Source organism: Halichoerus grypus, chromosome 1, assembly GCF_964656455.1.
Source record: "Halichoerus grypus chromosome 1, mHalGry1.hap1.1, whole genome shotgun sequence".
NCBI classification, from domain to species: domain Eukaryota; kingdom Metazoa; phylum Chordata; class Mammalia; order Carnivora; family Phocidae; genus Halichoerus; species Halichoerus grypus.
Window position 1 is genome coordinate 16,001,598 of NC_135712.1, and position 16,325 is coordinate 16,017,922.

General features: G+C 35.9%; 1 pseudogene; it reads left to right on the top strand.

Annotated features, from left to right (window-relative positions):
* LOC118547672 (small ribosomal subunit protein eS26 pseudogene) overlaps positions 1–16,325 on the top strand; it is a 37,584-nt pseudogene that overhangs the window by 2,538 nt on the left and 18,721 nt on the right.

A 16,325-nucleotide genomic window follows, 5' to 3' on the forward strand; every position in this document is an offset into this window, starting at 1 on the left:
TGTCATTAATGGAAAAATGCATATATCACACACATTTATTATCATTTTTCAAAAAATTAGACTAAATCTTACTACTACTTACTACATAAAATCTTTGAGTTGGAAAGGCCATTCAAGCTAAATCACCACACCATATACATAGGCAAGAATTCCCTCTGCAATATTCCTAACAGATGCTCATTCAATAGTCCACACTACTGTCTCCACTAATTATAGAAAGTTCTTCTTAATATTGAGTTTACAGCTATCTCCCCACAAGATCAATCAAATTCTTCCCTTGGGACAGGATAAAATGAATCTGGACCAAAATAATTAGCTTGTCTCTCATTAATCATCTCTTCTGCACATCTCTAATTTTTCCATTGGCTGTCCAAGAATGTAGTTTTCAGACCCACTCTGTTGAACCATCATTATTTATGTGCACTCCAGCTTAACAACTGACCCTTAAAATGTGACAGTGAAATTTCAATACAGTATTCCAGCTAAGTCTTGACTATCATAGCTATTATTAAACAATCATCGAGAATCTATTAAGCGCAAGACATAGGGGATACAAAGGGGCATAAAACATGGTGTTTAGAATTCAGATCTTATGGGCAATATCTGAAGTATAAGACTGTGTTAAGTTTTTGGTAGCCATGTAGTATTTTGGTTTCACTGAAAATTCATAGTTAATAGATTTGTTCATGTTTTATTTTCATTGTTACAAAAACTGCTGTCAGAAAGTTTTGTATGTTACATCTTATCATTGTAAAATTGACCTTTTGAAGTTGACAATAGGGACTCACATATTTCATGTCATTTCACAGCCAGTGGTCCAGCCTGGAGAGATCCTTCATCCTTTCATCTTTTACCCCCAGCTTTATAAACTATAAGCTGGTAAGTGTGATAAACATGGCTTTTATGTTTATGCCCAAGTCACTGATAAAAATTTTCACAGGAGGGGTACCTGGGTGGCTCAGTAAGTTAAGTGTCCAACTCTTGGTCTCAGCTCAAGTCTTGATCTCAGGGTCGTGAGTTCAAGCAAGCCTCCATGGTGGGTGTGGAGCTTACTAAAAAAAAAAAAAAAAAAAATTCACAGGAAAACTCCAAGAACAAAGAACTGCGGCATGCTTGGATGCCTGGAGAAATTTCTTTCCAGGTTGACCTCCCTTGATTTATATCCTTTCATGTGATTGTCCAACTACCTGAAAAGTCTTCTGTTTGTAGTATCAGCCATCCCACATGAGTCTATCTTATTCAAAAGATTATCTAGGCTTTATCCAAGGCAAGACAATAATAAAGATTGAAGGGGGGTGGTTATTTGTGCTATTTATAGTTACTACTATAGAAAAAAAAAAGAACTGCAAATAGCTAACTGATAAAAAAAAAAAAAAAAGCCAGAGGAACCAATCACAAAAACAACAGCAGAAACTGTCTAGAAAGAAACCACAGGGCTCCAAAGAGGGGGCACACTACCAAATCATATGCCAATGGTCATGAGAATGCAGAAATCCTTATCCCCTTAGAAAACGCGCATATTTCTAGGAAATTATGGCTCTTCACTCCCCTAGGAATATTGTGGAATAATCTAGGATGTGTGAAAAGAGCACACTGTAGAAGTTTATTATAGGATGCAATCAACACAATGATCACAGACGGGGAGGACCCCTGCCTGGGTCATGGAAGATTAAATCTTTGTGGACTTGACTTGAGATTTGGTAATTCTTCTTCTAGGTAATATTAAGCTAGTCCTTATTGGTTATACAAGTTAGTTTTAATTTGGAGTTATTTCTTACTTTATCTTCTCCCATGTGGATTTTGGTCCAAAGATGACAACTGGGGGTCCCAGAGCCAATAAGATATATGCTTTGTCTGCTATTCTATGGTGATCATGCAATGTAGGAAATCTATGATCAAAGAAAATGAGAGTTTATTTTGACCTTTTCTTAGTAAATGTATGTCAGTCCCTATTGATTACCATCTTCTGTTCCAAGTGTTCATCAGCCATCTATCTAATAAAGGATTCTAGAATTTCTTAAATCTATTTTTTAAATATTTAAATATTTCTTAAATCTATTCTTTCACCTCTCCAATTCTCTAATGTCTCTGACAACAAATCTAGAAGACTTTTACACTCTGAGAAGTAATTTATCTAATCCTGAAGGCATGACCACACTTAAGATCTCTTGAGGCTCTCTTACTCTCTTTTTCCAAATCCTATGCTTGGTGATAGAGTGGAAAGAGAATAACTTTGGATTCAGAAATCTATTTATCAAACTTGTTCACTGTGTAACTTTGGGCAAATTACCAATGCTCTCAATCCTCATTATGTTCCTCTATAAATTGGGGATACCTCTTAATTCACAAGGTTACTATAAGAATTAAATGAAAATATGCAAGTAAACCAAAAAAATAACAAAATATTAACATTTAAAATCCAGCAATATAAAAAATAATTATACAATATGACCAAGTGGGGTTTATCCTGGAAATGAAAATCTGGGCCAATCAGTGCAATCCATCAGATTAAGTGCCGACAGAAGAAAAACCACATGATCATACCAACTGATGCAGAAAGGCATTTGACAAAATTCAACACCCATTCCTGATTGAAAACAAGAACAAAACGCTCTGAAAACTAAGAATAGAAACAAACTTCCTAAACCTGATAAAGGGAATCAACAAAAAACCTTCAGATAACTTTCATACTTAATGGCAAGAGACTGAGTTTTTCCCCCCTAAGATTAGGAACAAACCAAGGATATCCACTCGCACCACTCCTATTCACCATCATACCAGAAGTCTTACCCAGTACAATAAGGCAAGAAACAGAAATAAAAGGCATACAGGTTAGAAACAAATAAATAAAAGTGTCCCTATTTGCAGTATGATTATCTACATAGAAAAACCCAAGGTTTCTACAAAAAAAGAAGGAAAAACAAAAATAAAAAACCTCCCAGTATCATAGTCACATGGTACAAGGTCACCACACAAAAATCAATTGTATGTCTACCTGCTAACAATAAACAATTAAAAACCAAAATTAAGGGCGCCTGGGTGGCTCAGTCAGTTGAGCGTATGACTCTTGATTTTGGCTCAGGTCATGATCTTGGGATCAAAGGATCCAACCCTGTGTCAGGCTCCATGCTCTAAGCCTGGAGCCTGCTTGAGATTCTTTCTCTCCCTCTGCCCCTCCCACCCCACTCACACTCTCTCGGGGGAAAAGAAAAAAAAAGAAAAAAATTAAAATCATAATACCACTTACAATAGCTCTAAAAATATAAAGCACTTAAGTATAGATCTAACAAAACATACAGGATCTATAGGCTGAAAACTACAAAATATTGATGAAAGTAATCAAAGACCTAAATAAATAGAAAGACATACAACATGTATGGATTGAAAGACTTAATACTGTGAGGAAGTAAATTCTCCCTAACTGATCAATAGGTCCAATAAAATCTCAAAATCCAGCAAGATTTTTGTAAATATACACAAACTGATTTTAAAATTGATATGGGATGCCAATGGAACTGGGATATTCTTCTTTGAAAAAGAAGAATAAAGTTGGAGGAGTCATACTATCTTTTTCAAGAATTTACTATAAAGTTACAGTAATCAAGACAATGTGGTACTAGTGAAAGTTTAGACATAACGATGGGTGGATTTGAATAGAGGGTCCAAAATCAGACCTACACAAGTATGACTGATTAGTTTTGACAACATTTCAAAGAAAATTAAATGAAAAAGGTAGTCTTTTCAAAGAATGGTGTTGGAATAATTGGACATTCATATGCAAAAAAGTGAACATCTTGCAATGACATGGATGGAACTAGAGGGTATTATGCTAAGCAAACTAAGTCAATCAGAGAAAGGCAATTATTATATGATCTCACTCATATGTGGAATTTAAGAAACAAAACAGAGGATCATAGGGAAAGAGAGGGAAAAACAAAACAAGATGAAATCAGAGAGGGAGACAAAACATAAGAGACTCTTAATCATAGGAAACAAACTGAGGGTTGCTGGAGGAGGGCAGAGGGAATGAGGTAACTGGGTGATGGACATTAAGGAAGGCACTTGATGTAATGAGCACTGGGTATTATTTAAGACTGATGAATCATGGAACCCTACCTCTGAAACTAATAATACACTATATGTTAATTAATTGAGTTTAAATTAAAGAATGAAAAAAAACAAAGCAACTATGATATAAAAAATAAAAATAAATGTAAAACATATAGCTATAGAACTTTTATATGAAAACATAAGAGAAAATCTTCAGTATCAAGAATAGACAGTGTTCTTAGACATGGCAACAAAAGCACATCATTAGAGAAAAAAATAATAAATTGGACTACATCAAAATTAAAACCTTTTACTCTGTGGAAGATACCATTAAAAGAATGAAAAGATAAGCTATTGACTGAGACAAAATACTTGAAAATCATATATTGGACATCGTACTTGGATCCAGAATATGTAAGAATCTCTCAAAATTCAACGGTAGTAAATCAAACAACTCAATTTAAAAATAGGCAAAAGACTTACACATCTCATCAAAGAGGTAAGAGGATGTCAAGTAAACACATGAAAAGGAGTTCAAAATTATTTTCCATTAGAGAAATGCAAATTAAAACCAGGCTTAAAACACACCAATTAGAATAGCTAAAATAAAAAATACTGACAATACCAAGTCCTGGCTTGGATGCAGAGCACCTGGAACTTTCACATCTCTGGTGGAACGCAAAATATAGACACTGTGGAAAACAGTTTGACAGTTTTTTTCTAAAATGAAACATACATTTACCATATGACCTGGCAATCCCTTCCCTAGGTATTTGCCCCACAGAAATGAAAAGTTATGTTCACTTAAAAATCCTTACATGGATGTTTTGAGCTGCTGTATCCTTATTTACCCCAAACCAGAAAGAACCCAAATGTTCTTCAATGGTGAATGGTTAATCAAACTATGGTTGAACAAACACAAAAAGACAAAGCACTGAGCAATCAATACATGCAACAACTTGGATGAATGTCAAATGCAGTACATACCGAGTAAAAAAAGCCAGTCCCAAAAGGTTACATAGTGTAAGATTCTATTTATCAGAAAGATTATACTGTCACCACAGAGAAGAGATTTGTGGTTGTCAGAGATTAGGAGAGTGGGGGCAGGTTGTGGCTGCAAAAGCATAGCACTAAGAAATGTTAAGGGGTAAGAGAACTGTTCTGTATCTTTACTGTAGTGGTTTCCTGAATCTAGATCAGCATGAAAACTCATAGAACTGTACATCAAAAGATAAAAGTCAATTTTACCATATCCTAATTTAAAATGTCTTGGTGCTGATGGGTCTTAAGGAGGGCACATATTGCATGGAGCACTGGGTGTTATAGGAAAACAATGAATCATGGAACACTACCTCAAAAACTAATGATGTACTGTATGGTGACTAACATAACATAATAAAATTAAATTAAATTAAAAAAATAAAATGTCTTGGTGCTAAAATAAAAAGACACACTCCAAGACACTTCATTTCTGCTTCCTTGTCTGTAAAATAGAAGTTTTAAACATACTTTATAGGACACAATAAAATAACTGACAGAAATGTTTACCAATATGGTTTCTGAATTGAGTAGCCAAGCATCCTCAGGCATAAAGTATGAAACAGAGATAAGAAGGGCATGTGTTTATTTTATGAATTTCATTAAAGATGCAGGCCCCCATGAGAACTGGCTTTGATTGAACCCCCTTCTTTCAAAGGAGTCACTTTCCTGGACTGACTACCAGAATCTTATTCCTAAATGCCTATTGGGTCTACATCAGGTGATTTTCTTCTGCTTTTATCTGGGTTCTATATTACCCTTTGATTCCTTCAGGGTCAAATCCCAAGTCACAATGGACAATCATGCACTGATTTACAAATTTTAGAGGGTTTTTTTCCACTAAAATATTAGTCAATTTTTCCCCATTGTCAATTTTACGTGAATTTTAGAGATTTTTTTAATCTCTATTTTAAAATAGCCCAAAGTTAAGCTCCTAAAATAGAATTTGTAATATCTTCTGTCTACAGTTGCAGCAACTGCACAAATATGTACCAATGCTTGAACTTTAGAAATTACAAATCTGACAAAAGCCATACAAATTTGCTTTTCGCCTCTTCTCACTGCCTTTTGTGAGTACAGTCTTAGAGACATTCTGAGTCTCCCTGACTTTTGGAAAGAAGAATAACTTCTGAACTGGAAACTATCTCAAAAATATTCCAGAGTATTCTTGTGCTCATTCTCTCTCTCTCTCTCTCTCTCTCACACACACACACACACACACAGAGAGAGAGATAAGCGTCTTTGGGGTTTTTTGCTCTTTGGTTTTTGGTGTTTTTTTGTTTTTTCAGAAAAAGAAATTACTGTTTAAGGGAAGAAATGAAGCTGCTTCACAATAACTTTCACCTAATATCTAGTAATAAATATTAACTATTTATGAAGCTACAAAGAAAAAGTTTACCAGCAGATTCCAAACAAATTAAGCAATATGACCCAGTGTCATTAACTTTAATAAACAGAATTTTAAAATGCAGATATGTCTCACAGAGAAGAGTATGGCATAGCTCCTAATTTCACTCCTACCCTTTCCCCAGAAGCCACATATATCCATTAACAAAATCCTGAGAATTCTCACTAGCATCACTCAATTTGAAAAGAAGTATAGCATATTGCTTATCTTCTTCCTCTTCTGATTGGGGAGGCAGTAAAGAAAAGCAAAAGATGTAAGCAACATAGCTGATTCTCTCTGAAGGAGATAAAGTCCCTGAGATGCTTGTAAATTGAGGACCAATGTGAATCCAAGGTCTACACATGGAATATATCCTGACTGGGTAGAGAGAATTCAGGTGCCTAACATTAGAGAGAGCCTCCAAAATGAAAGCAGAGTCCAAGCACACACACACACACACACACACACACACACACACACACACACCATACCCTTAGGCTACACTATACTTCTGGCAAGCTAGCTTATGGTAGTGATGAATGAGGTAACAAATTAAAGCTAGGCTACATACAAAGTCTAGTCCAGATTTAGGTACTGGTAAGAGTCACTATTCAGACTCTGTGTAAGTTATTGTCACTTGTTTCACTATCAAATCAGCAAAAAGTGCAAAAATCAAGGTTTCAAGTGGGTAGGAATATATCCTAATGCCTCCCTTTGCTCCTCAGAGTCCTCTAACATCCAATGGTATCAGTATCTTAAAGAAAGAAAAGAATCTGCTGGTTAGAGCAGTAAAGAACCATGGCCAACAATAAAAGTGAATGAGATTTTTTAAAATAATAAATGGCATGACAACAGTGAGAAGAATCTATGGAAAAATTGGAGAAGAAAGAAAATATAATATGTAATTAATAAAGAAACTAACTTAGACGAAAAACAAAGCAAACAAGAAACAGAAGGAAATTTTTCAGAAGAGCTTTGAGTAATAAGACAAGAGTCAACAACAACCATTTGACTTTGACAAAATAAGAACACAATAATTAGAATATAAAGAACACTATAATATGAAAAGGGAAAATACAATTCTTAGAAAATAAAATGAGAAGCAAAACAATGTCATTAGAAATAAGCAAGTTAAGAACAATAAGAAACAAATAAGACTGAAAGAGCAAAAAACAAAACCCACTTACTTACATTTAGAAAAAGATTATGAACATCATAGTAATGAAAATAAACATGAGTGCTTAAAGAATCATAGAGAAAACACTACCGAAATAGGCCGCTAACAAATGCATAATTGGTGTCTAGAAGAAAAATAACAAATGAAATAAGAAAAGTATTACAAAGATATATTACAAGAAAATATCCTTGAAATGAAAACATTAAATCTGCACAGTGAATGAACATGAAGATTAGGTATGGAACTCTTTACATTAATATATGTCCATGTGAAGTTAGCATTTCAAGAAATAATGAAGAAACAATCATTCAAGCAACAAGAAAAGCTAATCAGGAGGAGGAGCAACATGGCGGGGGAGTAGGAGACTTAAATTTCATCTGGTCCCAGGAATTCAACTAGATAGGTATCAAACCATTCTGAACACCTATGAATTCAACAAGAGATCGAAGAAAAGAATAGCAGCAACTCTCTGACCAAAAAAGCAACCACTTTCTGGAAGGTCTCTTCTGATTTGTTTAGTGTATATTTTTCTGGGGTCCTTGTTACCCTGTTAGCATTTTGTTCTCTCATTCATCTGTTCCCCTCTGGACAAAATGACAGGACGGAAAAACTCACCTCAAAAAAAAGAACAAGAGGCAGTTCGGACTGCCAGGGACCTAATCAATATGGACATTAGGAAGATGTCAGAACTAAAGTTCAGAATGACGATTATAAAGATACTAGCTGGGCTTGAAAAAAGCATGGAAGATACTAGAGAAACCCTGTCTGGAGAAATAAAAGAACTAAAATCTAACCAAGTGGAAATCAAAAAGGCTATTAATGAGATGCAATAAAAAATGGAGGCTTAACTGCTAGGATAAATGAGGCAGAAGAAAGAATCAGTGATATAGAAGACCAAATGATGGAAAATAAAGAAGCTGAGAAAAAGAGAGATAAACAACTACTGGATCATGAGGGCAGAATTCAAGAGATAAATGATACCATAAGAAGAAACAATATTAGAATAATTGGGATCCCAGAAGAAGAAGAAAGAGAGAGAGGAGAAGAAGGTATATTAGAGCAAATTATAGCAGAGAACTTCCCTAATTCGGGGAAGGAAACAGACATCAAAATCCAGGAGGCACAGAGAACCCCCCTCAAAATCAATAAAAATAGGTCAACACCTCGACATCTAATAGTAAAACTTACAAGTCTCAGAGACAAAGAGAAAATCCTGAAAGCAGGTCAGGACAAGAGTCTGTAACCTACAATGGTAGAAATATTAGATTGGCAACAGACCTATCCACAGAGACCTTCATGCCAGAAAGGACTGACATTATATATTCAGAGCACTAAACGAGAAAAATATGCAGCCAAGAATACTATATCCAGCCAGGCTGTCATTGAAAATAGAAGGAGAGATAAAAAGTTTCCAGGACAAACAAAAACTAAGAGAATTTACAAACACGAAACCAGCCCTACAAGAAATATTGAAAGGGGTCCTCTAAGCAAAGAGAGAGCCTAAAAGTAACATAGACCAGAAAGGAATAGAGACAATATACAGTAACAGTCATCTTATAGGCAATACAATGGCACTAAATTCATATCTTTCAATAGTTAACCTAAATGTAAATGGGCTAAATGCCCCAATCAAAAGACACAGGGTATCAGATTGGATAAAAAAACAAGATCCATCGATATGCTGTCTGCAAGAGACTCATTTTAGACCCAAAGACACCTCCAGATTGAAAATGAGGGGGTAGAAAACAACTTACCATGCTAATGGACACCAAAAGAAAGCTGGGGTGGCAATCCTTATATCAGACAAATTAGATTTTAAACCAAAGACTATAATAAGAAATGAGGAAGGACACTATATCATACTTAAAGGGTCTATCCAACAAGAAGATCTAACAATTGTAAATATCTATGCCCCTAACATAGGAGCAGCCTATTATATAAGCCAATTAATAACAAAATCAAAGAAACACATTGACAACAATACAATAATAGTAGGGGATTTTAACACTCCCTTCACTGAAATGGACAGATCATCTAAGCAAAAGATCAACAAGGAAATAAAGACTTTAAATGACACACTGGACCAAATGGACTTCACAGATATATTCAGAACATTCCATCCCAAAGCAACAGAATACACATTCTTCTCTAGTGCCCATGGAACATTCTCCAGAATAGATCACATCCTAGGTTACAAATCAGGTCTCAACTGGTACCAAAAGACTGGGATCATTCCCTGCCTATTTTCAGACCACAATGCTTTGAAACTGGAACTCAATCACAAGAGGAAAGTCAGAAAGAACTCAAATACATGTGGAGGCTAAAGAGCATCCTACTAAAGAATGAAAGGGTCAACCAGGAAATTAAAGAAGAATTTTAAAAATTCACGGAAACAAATGAAAATGAAAACACAACTGTTCAAAATCTTTGGGATCCAGCAAAGGCGGTCCTAAGAGGAAAGTATTTAGCAATACAAGCCTTTCTCAAGAAACAAGAAAGGTCTCAAATACACAACCTAACCCTACACCTAAAGGAGCTGGAGAAAGAACAGCAAATGAAGCCTAAACCCAGCAGGAGAAGAGAAATAATAAAGATCAGAGCAGAAATCAATGAACTAGAAACCAAAAGAACAGTAGAACAGATCAACGAAACTAAGAGCTGGTTCTCTGAAAGAATTAATAAGATTGATAAACCCCTGGCCAGACTTGTCAAAAAGAAAAGAGAAATGACCCAAATAAACAAAATCATGAATGAAAGAGGAGAGATCACAATCAACACCAAAGAAATACAAACAATTATAAGAACATATTATGAGCAACTCTATGCCAGCAAATTAGATAATCTGGAAGAAATGGATGCACTCCTAGAGATGTATAAACTACCAAAACTGAACCAGGGAGAAATAGAAAACCTGAACAGACCTATAATCACTAAGGAAATTGAAGCAGTCATCAAAAATCTCCCAACAAACAAGATCCCAGGGCCAGATGGCTTCCCAGGGGAATTCTACCAAACATTTAAAGAAGAACTAATACCTATTCTTCTGAAACTGTTCCAAAAAATAGAAATGGAAGGAAAACTTCCAAACTCATCTTATGAGGCCAGCATTACCTTGATCCCAAAATCAGACAAAGACCCCATCAAAAAGGAGAATTATAGACCAATATCCTTGATGAACATGGATGCAAAAATTCTCACCAAAATACTAGCCAATAGGATCCAACAATACATTAAAAGGATTATTCACCACGACAAAGTGGGATTTATTCCTGGGCTGCAAGGTTGGTTCAACATCTGCAAATCAATCAATGTGATACAATGCATTAATAAAAGAAAGAAAAAGAACCATATGATCGTCTCAATAAATGCAGAAAAAGCACTTGACAAAGTACAGCATCCTTTCTTGACTAAAACCCTTCAGAGTGTAGGGATAGAGGGTACATACCTCAATATCATAAAAGCCATCTATGAAAAACCCACAGCGAATATCATTCTCAATGGGGAAAAACTGAAATCTTTCCCCCTAAGGTCAGGAACACGGCAGGGATGTCTACTATCACCAGTGCTATTCAATATAATATTAGAATTCCTAACCACAGCAATCAGACAACAAAAAGAAATAAAAGGCATCTGAATCGGCAAAGAAGAAGTCAAACTCTCATTCTTTGCAGATGATATGATACTTTATGTGGAAAACCCAAAAGACTCCACCCCAAAACTGCTAGAACTCATACAGGAATTCAGTAAAGTGGCAGGATATAAAATCAATGCACAGAAATCAGTGGCATTCCTATACACCAACAACAAGACAGAAGAAAGAGAAATTAAGGAGTCGATCCCATTTACAATTGCACCCAAAACCATAAGATACCTAGGAATAAATCTAACCAAAGAGGCAAAGAATCTGTACTCAGAAAACTATAGAATACTCATGAAAGAAATTGAGGAAGACACAAAGAAATGGAAAAACGTTCCATGCTCAGGGATTGGAAGAACAAATATTGTGAAGATGCCAATGCTACCTAGAGCAATCTACACATTCAATGCAATCCCTATCAAAATACCATCCACTTTTTTGAAAGAAATGGAACAAATAATCCTAAAATTTGTATGGAACCAGAAAAGACCCTGAATAGCCAGAGGAATGTTGAAAAAGAAAAGAAAAGCAGGTGGCATCACTATTCCGGACTTCAAGCTCTATTACAAAGGTGTCATCATCAAGACAGTATGGTACTGGCACAAAAACAGATACATAGATCAATGGGAGAGACTAGAGAGCCCAGAAATGGACCCTCAACTCTATGGTCAACTAATCTTCAATAAAGCAGGAAAGAATGTCCAATAGAAAAAAGACAGTCTCTTCAACAAATGGTGTTGGGAAAATTGGACAGCCACATGCAGAAGAATGAAGCTGGACCATTTCCTTACACCACACACAAAAATAGACTCAAAATGGTTGAAAGACCCATATGTGAGACAGGAGTCCATCAAAATCCTAGAGGAGAACACAGGCAGCAACCTTTTCGACCTCAGCCGCAGCAACTTCTTCCTAGAAACATCGCCGAAGGCAAGGGAAGCAAGGGCAAAAATGAACTATTGGGACTTCATCAAGATAAAAACTTCTGCATAGCAAAGGAAACAGTCAACAAAACCAAAAGACAACCAACAGAATGGGAGAAGATATTTGCAAATGACATATCAGATAAAGGGCTAGTATCCAAAATCTATAAAGAACTTATCAAACTCAACATCCAAAGAACAAAGAATCCAATCAAGAAATGGGCAGAAGACATGAACAGACATTTTTCCAAAGAAGACATCCAAATGGCCAACAGACACATGAAAAAGTGCTCAACATCGCTTGACATCAGGGAAATCCAAATCAAAACAGCAATGAGATACCACCTCACATCAGTCAGAATGGCTAAAATTAACAAGTCAGGAAACGACAGATGCTGGTGGGGATGTGGAGAAAGGGGAACCCTCCTACAGTGTTGGTGGGAATGCAAGCTGGTGCAGCCACTTGAAAACAGTATGGAGGTTCCTCAAAAAGTTGAAATAGAACTACCTTATGACCCAGCAATTGCACCACTGGGTATTTACCCCAAAGATAAATATGTAGTGATCTGAAGGGGTACATGCACCCCAATGTTTATAGCAGCAGTGTCCATAATAGCCAAACTATGGAAAGAGCCAAGATGTCCATCAATGTATATACACATTGGTATATACATATACATTGGAATATTATGCAGCCATCAAAAAGAACAAAATCTTGCCATTTGCAATGACGTGGCTGGAACTAGAGGGTATTATGCTAAGTGAAATAAGTCAATCAGAGAAAGACATGTATCATATGATCTCACTGATATGAGGAATTCTTAATCTCAGGAAACAAACTGAGAGTTGCTGGAGTGGTGGGGGTGGGAGGGATGGGGTGACTGGGTGATGGACATTGGGGAGGGTATGTGCTATGGTGAGCACTATGAATTGTGTAAGACTGATGAATCACAGACCTGTACCTCTGAAACTAATAATACATTATATGTTTAAAAAAAGAAGAAGAAGAAGATAGCAGGAAGGGAAAAATGAAGGGGGGGGAAATCAGAGGGGGAGACAAACCATGAGAGACTATGGACTCTGAGAAACAAACTGAAGGTTCTAGAGGGGAGGGGGGTGGGGGGACGGGTTAGTCTGGTGATGGATATTGAAGAGGGCACATATTGAATAGAGCACTGGGTGTTTTACACAAACAATCATGGAACACTACATCAAAAACTATTGATGTAATGTATGATTAACATAATAAAATAAAATTAAAAAAAGAAAAGCTAATCACCTCCAAGGAGAAAAACAATTATCAGACAGATCTCAGACTTCTGCAGAGCAACATTCCACACTCAACTATAAATGAGAGTAGTGTGCAATGTGCTGTCTAATATGATAGTCACTAGCTACATATGGCCTTTGAACACCTGAAACATGGCTAACTGAAACTGGGTTGTGTTGTAAGCATAAAATACATGCTGGGTTTTGATGATTTACTATAAAAAAAATAATTTAGGGGTGCCTGGGTTGCTCAGTTAGTTAAGTGTCAACTCTTGACTTCGGCTCAGGTCATTATCTCAGATCGAGCCCCATGTTTGGCTCCACACTGGGCATGGAGCCTACTTAAAATTCTCTCTCTCCCTCTGCCCCTCCCTACTCGCACTCTCTCTCTTTCTCTTATAATAATAATAATAATAATAATTTTTAAATCTCATTAAGAAAGTTTTAAGTTGACTACATGTTAAAAGGATATTTCAACATATTGGGTTAAATAAAATATACTATTAAAATTAATTTTATCTGTTCCATTTTTTTTTAAAGATTTTATTTATTTATTTGACAGAGAGAGAGAGAGAACAAGTAGGCAGAGAGGCAGGCAGAGGGAGAGGGAGAAGCAGGCTCCCCGCTGAGCAGGGATCCCAATGTGGCGCTCGATCCCAGGACCCTGGGATCATGACCTGAGCCGAAGGCAGCTGCTTAACCGACTGAGCCACCCAGGTGCCCCTGTTCCATTTTTTAATGTGGCTACTAGGATTACAATTCTATCAGACTATTTTGATCTACATAGTTTTTTAGGAAAGAATATAATAGCTACCCAAGATGTTTTAAAGTAATTTGTAGCAGGTATATGTTGTTTAATGTAAAAAGGGAAATTCAGTTCTTAAAACCTTTTATTGAAGAAACTACTTGATGAAATCCAGAAAAGAATCAAAATAAAGAACTCAAAATTGGAGAAGTCATGGTAAAGAGGACTAGTGAAGAGCACTGTATGCATCTAAATATACCAAAAATGTGGAACTGTGGTTGCAAAGAAGATATTATACATCTTGACAATATAAAAAGTAACAATATAACAGGGATCAATAAACTTTTCCTAAAAAGAGCAAGAGAGTAAATAATTTAGGCTTGCCAGCCCCATCGTCTCTGTCAAGACAATTTAATTTCACTGCTGTAGTTCAAAAGCAGGAATAGACCATACATAAACAAAAGGATGTGCCTGTGTTAATAGGAAAACTTTATTTACCAAAACAAACAGGACCATATTGTTCCCATCAGGACTACTCCTTTCACTGCTGTAACTCAAAAGCAGGAATAAATAATACATAAACAAATGAGCACAGGCAATTGAGCAAGTTACAATAAAACTTCATCTACAAAAACAAGCAGCAGGCCAGATTTGGTTGTAGTTTCCTAACCCTATAACAGAGGGGAGGAAAATAAATGTATTATAATAAAATCCCCATCTTCTTAGTGTGTGTTTTAAAACTATCTAAAATTGAAATATACTGTTTTTAAAACACATAAAATTCCCTTTTTAAATTTGTTTAATATATTTTCCTTTAAAGAGGAGTTTTTACAGAAAAATACCTTTGAGGATTAAGAAATCAGTCTAGGAATATTACTCAGTCATAAAAAAGAATGAAATCCTGCCATTTGCAATGACATGGATGGAACTAGATAGTATTATTCCAAGTGAACTAAGACAGAGAAAACAAATATCATATGATTTCACTCATATGTGGAATTTAAGAAACAAAACAAATGAGCAAAGGGCGGTGGGGGGAAGGAGGCAAACCAAGAAAAGACTCTTAATTATAAAGAACAAACTGGTGGTTACCAGAGGGGAGGTGGGTGGGCGGGATGGGTTAAGTAGGTGATGGGTATTAAGCAAGGCACTTGTGATGAGCACCAGAGGATGTATGGCAGTGTTGAACCACTAAATTGTACACCTGAAACTAATAGTACACTGTATGTTAACTAACTTGAATTTACATTTAAAAACACAATTAAAAAAAGGAAAATCAGTCTAAAATTCATTTATTTTCTGTTTCACCTGTTTATTTTCCCTAGCAGTTCAATTCAAATAACCTTGAAAAATTTTTTTTACTTTATTTTTTTGAAAAATTTTTTATCTTTAAAAATTACTTGATTATTTTCCATGCTATAGGATTAACATATTCCATCACTGTTGCTTTTTAACTCTTTTATAACCACATACCCCAAAAAATGTGTATGACTGCATTTCTTTAAAATGGTCACTGAAAAATACTCTTGCCCATTGATGTCACTCGGAACCGAATAACTTCAGAGTAGAAACTGACTGTGTTACCATTACGATCTGTCATGTTAGGTTCAATATTCTCCAAATCTGCCAATTGGACTTCTCTGCTTTTTCCCTGAGTTACCTGCTATTTTTCTGTATAGTGTCAGCTACACTTTAAAATAGGCCTCTGTTTTTGTTTTTCAGCTTATGTTCTTTGGTCAACTCAGGTCAACTATCCTGATACTGCGTGATACCCTCTCATATCATCTGACCCTAAAAATACATCCTTGCAAAATCAAAGAATGTGTTTTTCTTTCCGAGTCATCTTGACAGGTATCCAGTTCCCAAACTAAAGAATTATAGCGAATTTCAGGAGAGCACTGGGGTGAGAAAATCCTTTCATGGAGGCCTCTGTGTCCAATCGCTGTGTACGCTCCAGTTTTTGTCCTTCAGCGAGAAAAGAGATCACCCAGTCTCTGTAGATGGAGTGCTGTCCATCAAACACAACCAAAGTCAAAAGGGACTTCCCAGTTCTCTGAGAAAAGCAACAACTGGAGCTTTATAAGAAAGTGCCAGTAACT